This window comes from Scylla paramamosain, chromosome 20 (assembly GCF_035594125.1).
Source record: "Scylla paramamosain isolate STU-SP2022 chromosome 20, ASM3559412v1, whole genome shotgun sequence".
Classification (NCBI taxonomy): Eukaryota; Metazoa; Arthropoda; class Malacostraca; order Decapoda; family Portunidae; genus Scylla; species Scylla paramamosain.
Window position 1 is genome coordinate 13,038,995 of NC_087170.1, and position 10,000 is coordinate 13,048,994.

General features: G+C 41.1%; 1 long non-coding RNA gene across 1 annotated transcript in view; it reads left to right on the forward strand.

Annotated features, from left to right (window-relative positions):
- The window catches only part of LOC135110753 (uncharacterized), a 73,569-nt gene that overhangs the window by 30,732 nt on the left and 32,837 nt on the right, over positions 1 to 10,000 (forward strand). The window contains exon 2 of the long non-coding RNA XR_010273405.1: positions 163 to 360. This is a non-coding gene — a long non-coding RNA (uncharacterized LOC135110753). The remainder of the gene's footprint in view (positions 1 to 162; positions 361 to 10,000) is intronic.

The window sequence follows — 10,000 nt, forward strand, 5'->3', positions numbered from 1 at the left end:
GAGAGAGAGAGAGAGAGAGAGAGAGAGAGAGAGAGAGAGAGAGAGAGAGAGAGAGAGAGAGAGAGCTGCACGTACAAGATAAGCCTCGCAATACATTTTTTTCTTTCCCTTTTTTAACAATAACTCAAATTTTCCCTCATCCTCTTTTTTCCTTCCTCTCAGTGACTGGAACGCGACACACTTCCAGTACAAAAGCTGCGGAAAGAGGCTGCCACCTACGCCGGATCGGTCTGGAACGGCGTGGAATTATAGTGGATTGGCCTGGAATGAGCTTAATTGATCTGGAATTATGCTAAGATGGGCATGATTGAGCCAAAACGGGTCTGGAAAGCGGCTCCCGTCAGACTACCTGGCCTGGAGGTAACTTGATTGAGAGAGAGAGAGAGAGAGAGAGAGAGAGAGAGAGAGAGAGAGAGAGAGAGAGAGAGAGAGAGAGAGAGAGAGAGAGAGAGAGAGAGAGAGAGAGACTTCCAGGATAAGTAGTCGAAGAAGGAAGACTTAAAACTGACATTCATGATTGATTATTCCAGGAAATATCGCTGGAATATCTGGATTAGCGCTGGTCTTTGAAGTCTGGATGACGCTGGAGGGAAAAATAGTAAGGTACTGATGACCTGGCATACTTACTGGAAAAGCGTGTGGGCAGGAATGACTGCAATGCTGGAATGTCTTTAGCTGTAAAAATAAGGATCTGGAAACGATGCTCCTGTGTCCTGGAGTCTTGGTAAGCGATCGCAGGTGACTGGAATGGTTTTGGAACGCCTGGAAAAGTGTTTGTGCAAAGGGAGTGAAAATTAATTGAATGTTCCGGCATATTATGTAGGAAACTGGAAAGAAATGAGTGAATGGAGACTTTTAAAGAGAAACAACTGATAAAATGATAATGAAGACAGCTGGAAAGTGACTAAGAAAATTTAAAAAAACACCCAAATAACTTTTTACGGAAACTTAAAACTAACACTACCGAAACTAAATACTTTGAAATTAGAAACAACAAAACAAATGCAAACTCCCAAACAAACAAACAAATCAACACGCTAAAAAAAAAAAATTATGGAAACTACAGTACGAGATGAGGTAGTGACGAAGGGAGAGATGGAAGGAGAGGGAGGGAGGCAGGGAGGGAGAGTAAGTTGAAGATAAGGGTGGTGGGAGGGGAGGAGAAAGGTTAAGGGTGGAGGTGAGCCTATAGAAAGGTATAGGGAGGGCGAGGGAGGAGGATAAGGGCGCGAGGAAAGGTCTATAAAAGGAAGTGGAAATAGGTAGATGAGGACTGGAGGGTTTGAGCGATCCAGGGGGAACTCTGGAATAGACTATGAGGCTGGAAAAGATTACATCAGGACTGGAAGCGACTCCGTCAAGGGAGGGGAGGCTTAAGACGAAAACTGGAAGGGTGTGGGTGACGTTAGAGGTTTGGAAGAAAGAAATGAAAAGGAAGGAACAACTGGAAACTCCATAAACAGGAAGCGTCGAGTCTGGAAGGGTATGGGAGAGGCTGGAAAGTACTTAACGGGGACACCTAACTAACTGAAAGAATGAGGGTAAGATCTGAGAATGAAAAGGATACTGGGGAGTCCTTTGAAAAAGGGAGAGAAAGAGAATTAAAAAGAGAGAGAGAGAGAGAGAGAGAGAGAGAGAGAGAGAGAGAGAGAGAGAGAGAGAGAGAGAGAGAGAGAGAGAAACTACACAGAAAGTATACTGGAAAGATGTAGATGAGGTTCCAGGATCCGAAGGAAGGTGAAAGACCTTAAAGAAAACTGGAAGGAAAGTGGAAAGGTATGGAAGAGGAAGACGCTAGAAATTACTCAAAACAAACGTGTGGAAGGGAACTGGAAGCGAGTAAATAAGGTAAAGGATGTAATAGATACTGGAAAACACTTACGGGAGGAGGACTGGAAGGGGAAGATGTGGGATTGTGCAAGGGTGTGGTCGGATTGAGAGAGAGAGAGAGAGAGAGAGAGAGAGAGAGAGAGAGAGAGAGAGAGAGAGGAGAGGGGGAAAGAGAGGAGGGATCTGGAACATTCCCCTCCATCCAGAAGTCATCCATCACTCGCCTGGAAGCTGGAAAATGCACTGGAGACACTGCCGCCACTTGATGGGTTTTTTTTTTGGCATTATTTCTCTCTCTCTCTCTCTCTCTCTCTCTCTCTCTCTCTCTCTCTCTCTCTCTCTCTCTCTCTCTCTCTCTCTCTCTCTCTCTCTCTCTCTCTGGAAAAAAAATTGCTCTAACATTCAATTGGAAAAACGTTAACTTTCTGTGTGTGTGTGTGTGTGTGTGTGTGTGTGTGTGTGTGTGTGTAAGCGCGTTCTTTTTTTTTTTTTCTTTTTTTAATATTATAACAATTATCATTATCATCATTTAAAATAGTAGTACGTAGCTTTCCTATTATTATTATTATTATTATTATTATTATTATTATTATTATTATTATTTTTATTATTATTGTTATTATTATTATTATTATTATTATTATTATTATTATTATTATTATTATTATTATTATTATTATTATTATTGGTGCCGCTGCGTGTCATCAGCGTGCACACTTTTTATTCATGTTTTTGTTTTTATTCGTCTACTTTTTGCTGATATTTAACTCCTCTTGTTTTATTTGTGTCGTTTTTAAGTGAAATGCGATGCCCAGAGAGAGAGAGAGAGAGAGAGAGAGAGAGAGAGAGAGAGAGAGAGAGAGAGAGTTGTCTATTTGTTGATTTATTAATTTAGAATGTTAGTTTATATATCATTTACTAATTCTCTCTCTCTCTCTCTCTCTCTCTCTCTCTCTCTCTCTCTCTCTCTCTCTCTCTCTCTCTCTCTCTCTTTCTCTCATCTGTTCGTATCTATCCAGTAATGTATCTCAGTTTTTAGCCATTCATCTTGCTGTTCTTATTTATTGCTTATTTATATATTCCTCTCTTCCAAATCGGGGGGTCAGTTTTTTGTTGGGGGCGCTTTTTTTGGGGGGGGGCAGTGGGAGGGGGAAAAGGGGGGATTGGGTGATGGGGGGCTGGATGGAATGGATAAGATTTTTTTTTACTTTTGTTTTATTTGCTTTTTTTTTTTTTTTTTGGTAAGATTGGGTGAGAGTGGGATGGTGGTATGGGGTATGGGGAGTGAGAGGGAGAGGGGAGAAGAAATGGGTCGGGTGATGGGGGTGACTCAGGTTTTCTTTCGATATTGACTAATCACCTCTGTTCTCCCCTTTTTCTCTCTCCCTCCCCTCCTTGCTGTTCCTTCACTCTTTTCCCTTCTCACCCTCCTTCTTCTTCCTCTTCTTCCTTTCTTTCTTTTTTTCCTTCATTCTCTACTTTTTCTTCTTTTCTTCCTCAACTTTCTTCATTCCGTTTTTTTTTTATTTCCTTGTTCGTCATCCTTCTTTCTTCATTGCTGTTACTTCTTCTCTTCTCTCGTTTCCTCCTTCTCCTTGTCCTCTCCTTTTCTTCCCTTCTTTTCTTCATTTTCGACTCTTTTCTTCTCTTTCACTTCCTCTTTTTGTCCTCTTCCCCCTTCTTCTTCGACTGATGCCTAACGTCACCAGTCACTTCCTCCTCCTCCATTTCTTCCTTCTCTTCTTCCTCCTCCTCCTCCTCCTCCTTTTTTTTTTCTCCTTCTCCGGCTTTAATAAAATTCTCGTCATCTCCCCTCCCCCCAAGACATGTTCGAGACGTGTGTGAGTCTTTTGGTGGTTCTCTCTCTCTCTCTCTCTCTCTCTCTCTCTCTCTCTCTCTCTCTCTCTCTCTCTCTCTCTCTCTCTCTCTCTCTCTCTCTCTCTCTCTCTCTCTCTCTCTTGTATTGGAAATGAGGTTCTTTTATATAAACTCTTCTCAAATCAATTGCCAGAGAGAGAGAGAGAGAGAGAGAGAGAGAGAGTGTGTGTGTGTCTGTGTGTGTGTGTCTGTGTGTGTGTGTGTTTGAACGGAACGAGGGACGTGGACCGCCTCCCTTTTTTTTTCTTTTTTTCTCTCTTCCTTCTTTTTTTTCACTTTCCAAAACTTTCTTGTGAGTTTTATAACGACTGGAAATTTTTACGTCGCCATGCAAAAAAAAATCTTTGGAAAGTTGTTACGGACTGACTCTCTCTCTCTCTCTCTCTCTCTCTCTCTCTCTCTCTCTCTCTCTCTCTCTCTCTCTCTCTCTCTCTCTCTCTCTCTCTCTCTCTCTCTCTCTGACCTTCACTCATTCCAGTCCCGCTTACCTTTATGAAACTTCTCTCACTCCCACTATTCTTCCACTCGCTCTACACTCTCCACTCCACTCAACTCCACTCCACTCTCCACTCTTCCCACGCTCTTTTCCAGTTTTTCCCTCTTCTGTTACAGTCTTGCCACACTCTCTTCGACTCCCTGTCACCTTGTAACCTCCTCTCTCACTCTCTTTAATTTACTCTCACTTACTTTTCTCACTCCACTTCATTTCCAGGTGTACTCTCTCTCTCTCTCTCTCTCTCTCTCTCTCTCTCTCTCTCTCTCTCTCTCTCTCTCTCTCTCTCTCTCTCTCTCTCTCTCTCTCTCTCTCTCTCTTTCCAGTTCTAATCCTGTATTCCATTTCATCCGTCTTTCTTTTTTCATTTTTTTTACGTCTTTTCTTTTATATTTTATGTTTTTCTCTTTTCCGTGCACTTTTTTCCAGTGTCTCTTTCACTTTCACCTTTCCAGCGTCGCCTTCTCTCTTTGCTCTCCAGACAACCGCAGTGTTAAGCTTCGTTCCGCGGAAAATATCCGAATCTTTCCTGAACCTTTTGCACTGATGAGCTTAAAAAGATAAAGGGAAAGAAAACATATATCCATCTTTTTTTATTTGTTTAATTATTGAAGCTTAAGAAAGAGAGAGAGAGAGAGAGAGAGAGAGAGAGAGAGAGAGAGAGAGAGAGAGAGAGAGAGAGAGAGAGAGAGAGAGAGAGAGAGAGTAAAGGCTTTCCGAAGCTTTCCTAGGTATTTCTTAAGGTTTCAGAAATGGGGATATTTTCTTGTTTTGAAGCTTAAAGAAAGTTTTTTTTTAGCAACTCTTCATAATCTTTAATCCTTGGTTTTTATATATATATATATATATATATATTGTTTGTTTCCATTTTCTTGAAAGCCAATTACGTAATGGAAAGAAAAAAATATATTACCTTTGGTGGTATATACTCGGATTTTTTTTTACCTGTTTTTTTTTATTTTATTTGATTTTTTTCCTTTATATTTAGTTGCAAAGTTTCTGAGAACATGGAAGTTAATATCATCTAGTTATTCATTCAGTTTGCTTTTTTTTTTTCCTTTGTTTTCGTGTGTATTAAGTTAAATTTTACTGGAATCTTATTTCGTAATCTCGTATTCTATTAAGTCCACTTCTGTATTTTCCTAGTATTCATTTACTTCGGTTCAATATTTCACTTTCTGTCTTCTAAACCTTCACTTCTTTTCTCTTTCAGTCCAATATTTTCTCGTCCAGCTTTTTTTTTCCTTTTTTTTGTCAGCCAAATTTTTCTTCTAACCATTCAAAATTTTCCCCTTCTAACTCATTTTCCAGCATAATATATTCCATTTCTTCCTGTTTTCTTTAATTCAGCATAATTTTTCCCCCTTCTTATTATTCTTTTTCTTCTTCTCTTGTTGTTCATGTTCTTATTTCTAGTGTTGTTATTGTTGTTGTTTTTGTTGTTGCTATTATTGTTTTTGTTGTTGCTGTCGTTGTTATTGTTTCTTCGTCTTCTTTTATTTTCTTCTTATTCTTATTCTTCTTCCTCTTCCTCCTCTTTTTTTTCTTCTTCTTCTTGTTCTTCTTTTTCTACGACCTAATAAGATTGGCTAACTGTTTATTGCTTTTATTTTTTTTTCTTACAAATCTTTTAAAATCTTGAGCTCAGTGGATGAAGAAGCACTTAAGAAACACAAAGAAAACCAACACTCGCATCTGGAGGAAATACAACACAGACAAGAGAAAAATACAGGGAAACTACAAGAAAATACATGAAAAACTGTGGAGAAAATACTGGTCAGCTTTTTTTTTTTTTTTTTAAGGAATATTTATCAGCTGAAGATGTGATTTTTTCTTTTTTTTATTTTCTTACGGTTATAAAAAAAAAGGGTTAACTATTACTTCAGTTTTCCCCTCAAAAAATTATCAAAACTTTTCCCCAGCACGTACTTCTTTCCCTGAGAGACTTTTGGGGAAAATTTTTACTCCTTCAGACTTCGAAATGGAAACTCTTTCTGGGTCTTTCTTTTTTTTTTCTCTTCTCTAATACTTTTTTCCCTTTAGTTTCCTTTTCCTTTTTTTTTTCCTTCTTTTTCCCCCTCAAGATTTGGAAGGAGTCTACATTCCATCTCTCCTCTCCCTCTGATCAAGTCACTGTGTCACTCCTCCTCCTCCTCCTCCTCCTCGTCCTCCTCCTCCTCCTCCTCCTCCTCCTCCTCCTCCTCCTCCTCCTCCTCCTCCTCCTCCTCTTCCAGATTTCCCGGACATTGACAGATGAGGCTGATCAGGCTGGAGGGAAGGAAGAGGGAGGGAAGAAGGGAGAGGAGAGAGGGAAGGAGGAAGAGGAAGGGAGGGAAGGAAGGGGAGAGGGAGGCAGAGATGAAGGGAAAAAATGGAAGAAGGAAAAAATAATGGGGAAGAAATGGGTTTTTTTATATATATATTTGTTATTAAGAAAATGTATTGATTTTATTGTCATTGTTGTTGTTGTTGTTGTTGCTATTATTATTATTATTATTATTATTATTATTATTATTATTATTATTATTATTATTATTATTATTACTTTATTTATTTACTTTATTTTATTTTTATTGTGAAAATTTGTCACTATCATCACATTAGTTTTACCAACACACACACACACACACACACACACACACACACACACACACACACACACACACACACACACACACACACGTCAGTTTTAGGCAAAGGAGGACGAGGAAAAGGAGGAGGAGAAGGAGGAGGAGGAAGAGGAGGAGGAGGTGGAGGAGTTGGAGAAGGAGAAGGAGGAGAAGAAGATGAAGAGGAGGAAGAGGAGGAGGAGTAGGCTGAAGAGTAAAACTGGAGGAACAGGAGAGAGGAAAAAAAAAACAGAATGGAGGATAGATGGAGGAGGAAGAAGAAGAGGATGAGAAGGAGGAGAGAAACAAAGAAACGGAGGTAAAGACAAACAAGGAAAGATTGAGAAGGAGGAGGAAGGAGGAGGAGAGTATGAAAAGAGGAGAGAAGAAGGAAGATGGAAAGGGAGAAGGAAAACGGTAACGGGGAAGGTGGACAGGAAGAGAGAAAGAAGGAAGAAAAAGGGAGAAGAAGGGGAGGAAGAGATAGGAAGTGGAGAGAGAGAGAAGAAAGAGGATGAGGAGCAAGTGGATGGAGAGAGAAACAGGAAGAGATGAGAAGAAAGGAAGAAGAGAAAGGAAGAAGGGAAAAGGGAGAAGAGGGAGAAGAAGAAAGAGAAAATGAGAGGGGAGAAGAGGGATGGAGTGCGGTGAGACAAAGATGATGATAAACGTTTAAGCTGAAAAGATCAAAGGAAGGGAAAAAAAAAAAAGGGAAAACGTTTGTTGGCTTGTGGCGCAAAGAAGGAAACATTTTTGCGTTGCCGAGATGGAAAAAAAGTGACCAGAAAAAAGAAAAGGGAAAAAATGATAATAATGAAATGAAAGTTTGGATATGAGTGTTAAATCAATAAATAAACAAAAAAAAAAATGAAAGTAGATGATTTTGAAATTATTATTGTGTTTCTTCGTTTTTTTTTATTTATTTACTTTATTTACATGTCGATGAAAACACACACACACACACACACACACACACACACACAGGGAAAAGAGAGAGAGAGAGAGAGAGAGAGAGAGAGAGAGAGAGAGAGAGAGAGAGAGAGAGAGAGAGAGAGAGAGAGAGAGAGAGAGAGAGAGAGAGAGAGAGAGGTACAGAATAGAGGGAAAGAGAGCGACTGATGAACGAATGAGAGAGAGAGAGAGAGAGAGAGAGAGAGAGAGAGAGAGAGAGAGAGAGAGAGAGAGAGAGAGAGGGAAACGAAACAAAAAAGAAAAAAACAACAAAAAAAACAACAAAACAATGACATTAGCATAACAAGACGCCGCCCAAGTTTTCGTTTTCTCTTTCCATTTGCTAACGAAGCTCAAAGTCGAGGGGAGAGTGACGGGAGAACAGCCAAGCCTCTCCCCTCACTCTCTCCCCTCCCCTCACTCTCACCCCTCCTCCTCCTCCTCCTCCTCCTCCTCCTCCTCCTCCTCCTCCTCCTCCTCCTCCTCCTCCTCCTCTTCGTCCCCAACAGCATGTAATTCCCCTCACATCTTCCTTCTCCTTTCCAATATTCCCCTCACTCTTCCCCTCACTTCGTCTCATGTCCTCCTTCCTCATTCAATATTCTCTTTAATCCTCCCCTTTCGCTCCCTTCCTCCCTTCTGTTTCTCTCCTCAATATTTCCCCTCACTTCCCCTCACTTCACTTTTCCCCTTACTTGTCCCTTTACCCTTCAATAACGTTACTTTTTTCCCCTCCCCCGACACACACACACACGCATACACGTATTTCCCTCACTTTCCTCCCTCTCCATGCCTCCTCCACCTCACCCCTCTTATTTCCTCCTCCACATCTCATCTCCCCTCATTTCTCCTCCTCTCTCCTCTTCTTCCACTTTGTTCCCTTCTCTCTTCTTCTCTGTAACACCTTCCTCTTCTCTCCTTCCTCCATTTATCTCCACCTTCATTGTCCCTTCCACCCTTCCCCTCAGCTCCCCTCTCTTTTTCCCCTCTCCCTTCCCTCTCCCCTCATCCTGACACTCAGTATTCCTCTGTCACCTCTTGTATCCTCTTGCTGTTTCCTTTCTCCCCTCGTCTCTGCTCCTCCTCCCCTCTTTCTCTCTCACTCTAGGTAACAACGTCTCTCTCTCTCTCTCTCTCTCTCTCTCTCTCTCTCTCTCTCTCTCTCTCTCTCTCTCTCTCTCTCTCTCTCTCTCTCTCTCTTGTCCTCCTCTTCCTCCTCCTCCTCCTCCTCCTCCTCCTCCTCCTCCTCCTCCTCCTCCTCCTCCTCCTCCTCCTCCTCCTCCTTTTCCTCCTCTTCCTTTTTTTAGTCGGTTTTGTGGTGCGTGTGTGTGTGTGTGTGTGTGTGTGTGTGTGTGTGTGTGTGTGTGTGTGTGTGTGTGTGTGTGTGTGTCTTCATTTAGCTATATTTCATAGTTTGTGTGTTTGAGTGTCTGTCTGTCTGTCTGTCCCTGTCTGTCTGTCCGTCTGTCTGTCCGTCTGTCTGTGTGTCTGTCTGTCTGTCTGTCTGTCTGTCTGTCTAATCTTCCAGTTTTTGTTTCCTTCGTTTCGTTTTTGTGACATTTCGATTATTCACATTTTGACATTTTCTTAGATCTCTCTCTCTCTCTCTCTCTCTCTCTCTCTCTCTCTCTCTCTCTCTCTCTCTCTCTCTCTCTCTCTCTCTCTCTCTCTCTCTCTCTCTCTCTCTCTATACCTCTCTCTCTCTCTCTCTCTCTCTCTCTCTCTCTCTCTCTCTCTCTCTCTCTCTCTCTCTCTCTCTCTCTCTCTCTCTCTCTCTCTCTCTCGATTTAAAGGGAAAGTAAGGAAGGAATTTCATAAGATTTGCCTTCTGCTTTCTCCTCTCTCTCTCTCTCTCTCTCTCTCTCTCTCTCTCTCTCTCTCTCTCTCTCTCTCTCTCTCTCTCTCTCTCTCTCTCATCTGCCCTCCTTTCCTTTTTTCCTGATTTTTTTTCGTTACTTTCCTTCTTTCTTTTTTTCTGTTTCTTTCCTTTTCCCCCTCTCCATGTTCACCTTTCTTTTCTCCCTCTTTCCCTCTCCTTTTCGTCTTTTCCTCTTTTAACTTCCCTTTTCATCTTTTTTCCCTCCTTTTCCTTTACTCTCGTACCTTTCCCTTCTTTCCCCTTTCCAAATTTCCCTTCTTTTTCTTTTTTTATTATTTCTCCTATGTTTTCTTAATTTCTTCTTCTTTATTTCCCTTTTGTTGGTTTTCCTCCCTCTTTTCCATGCCTCTTTCTTACTTT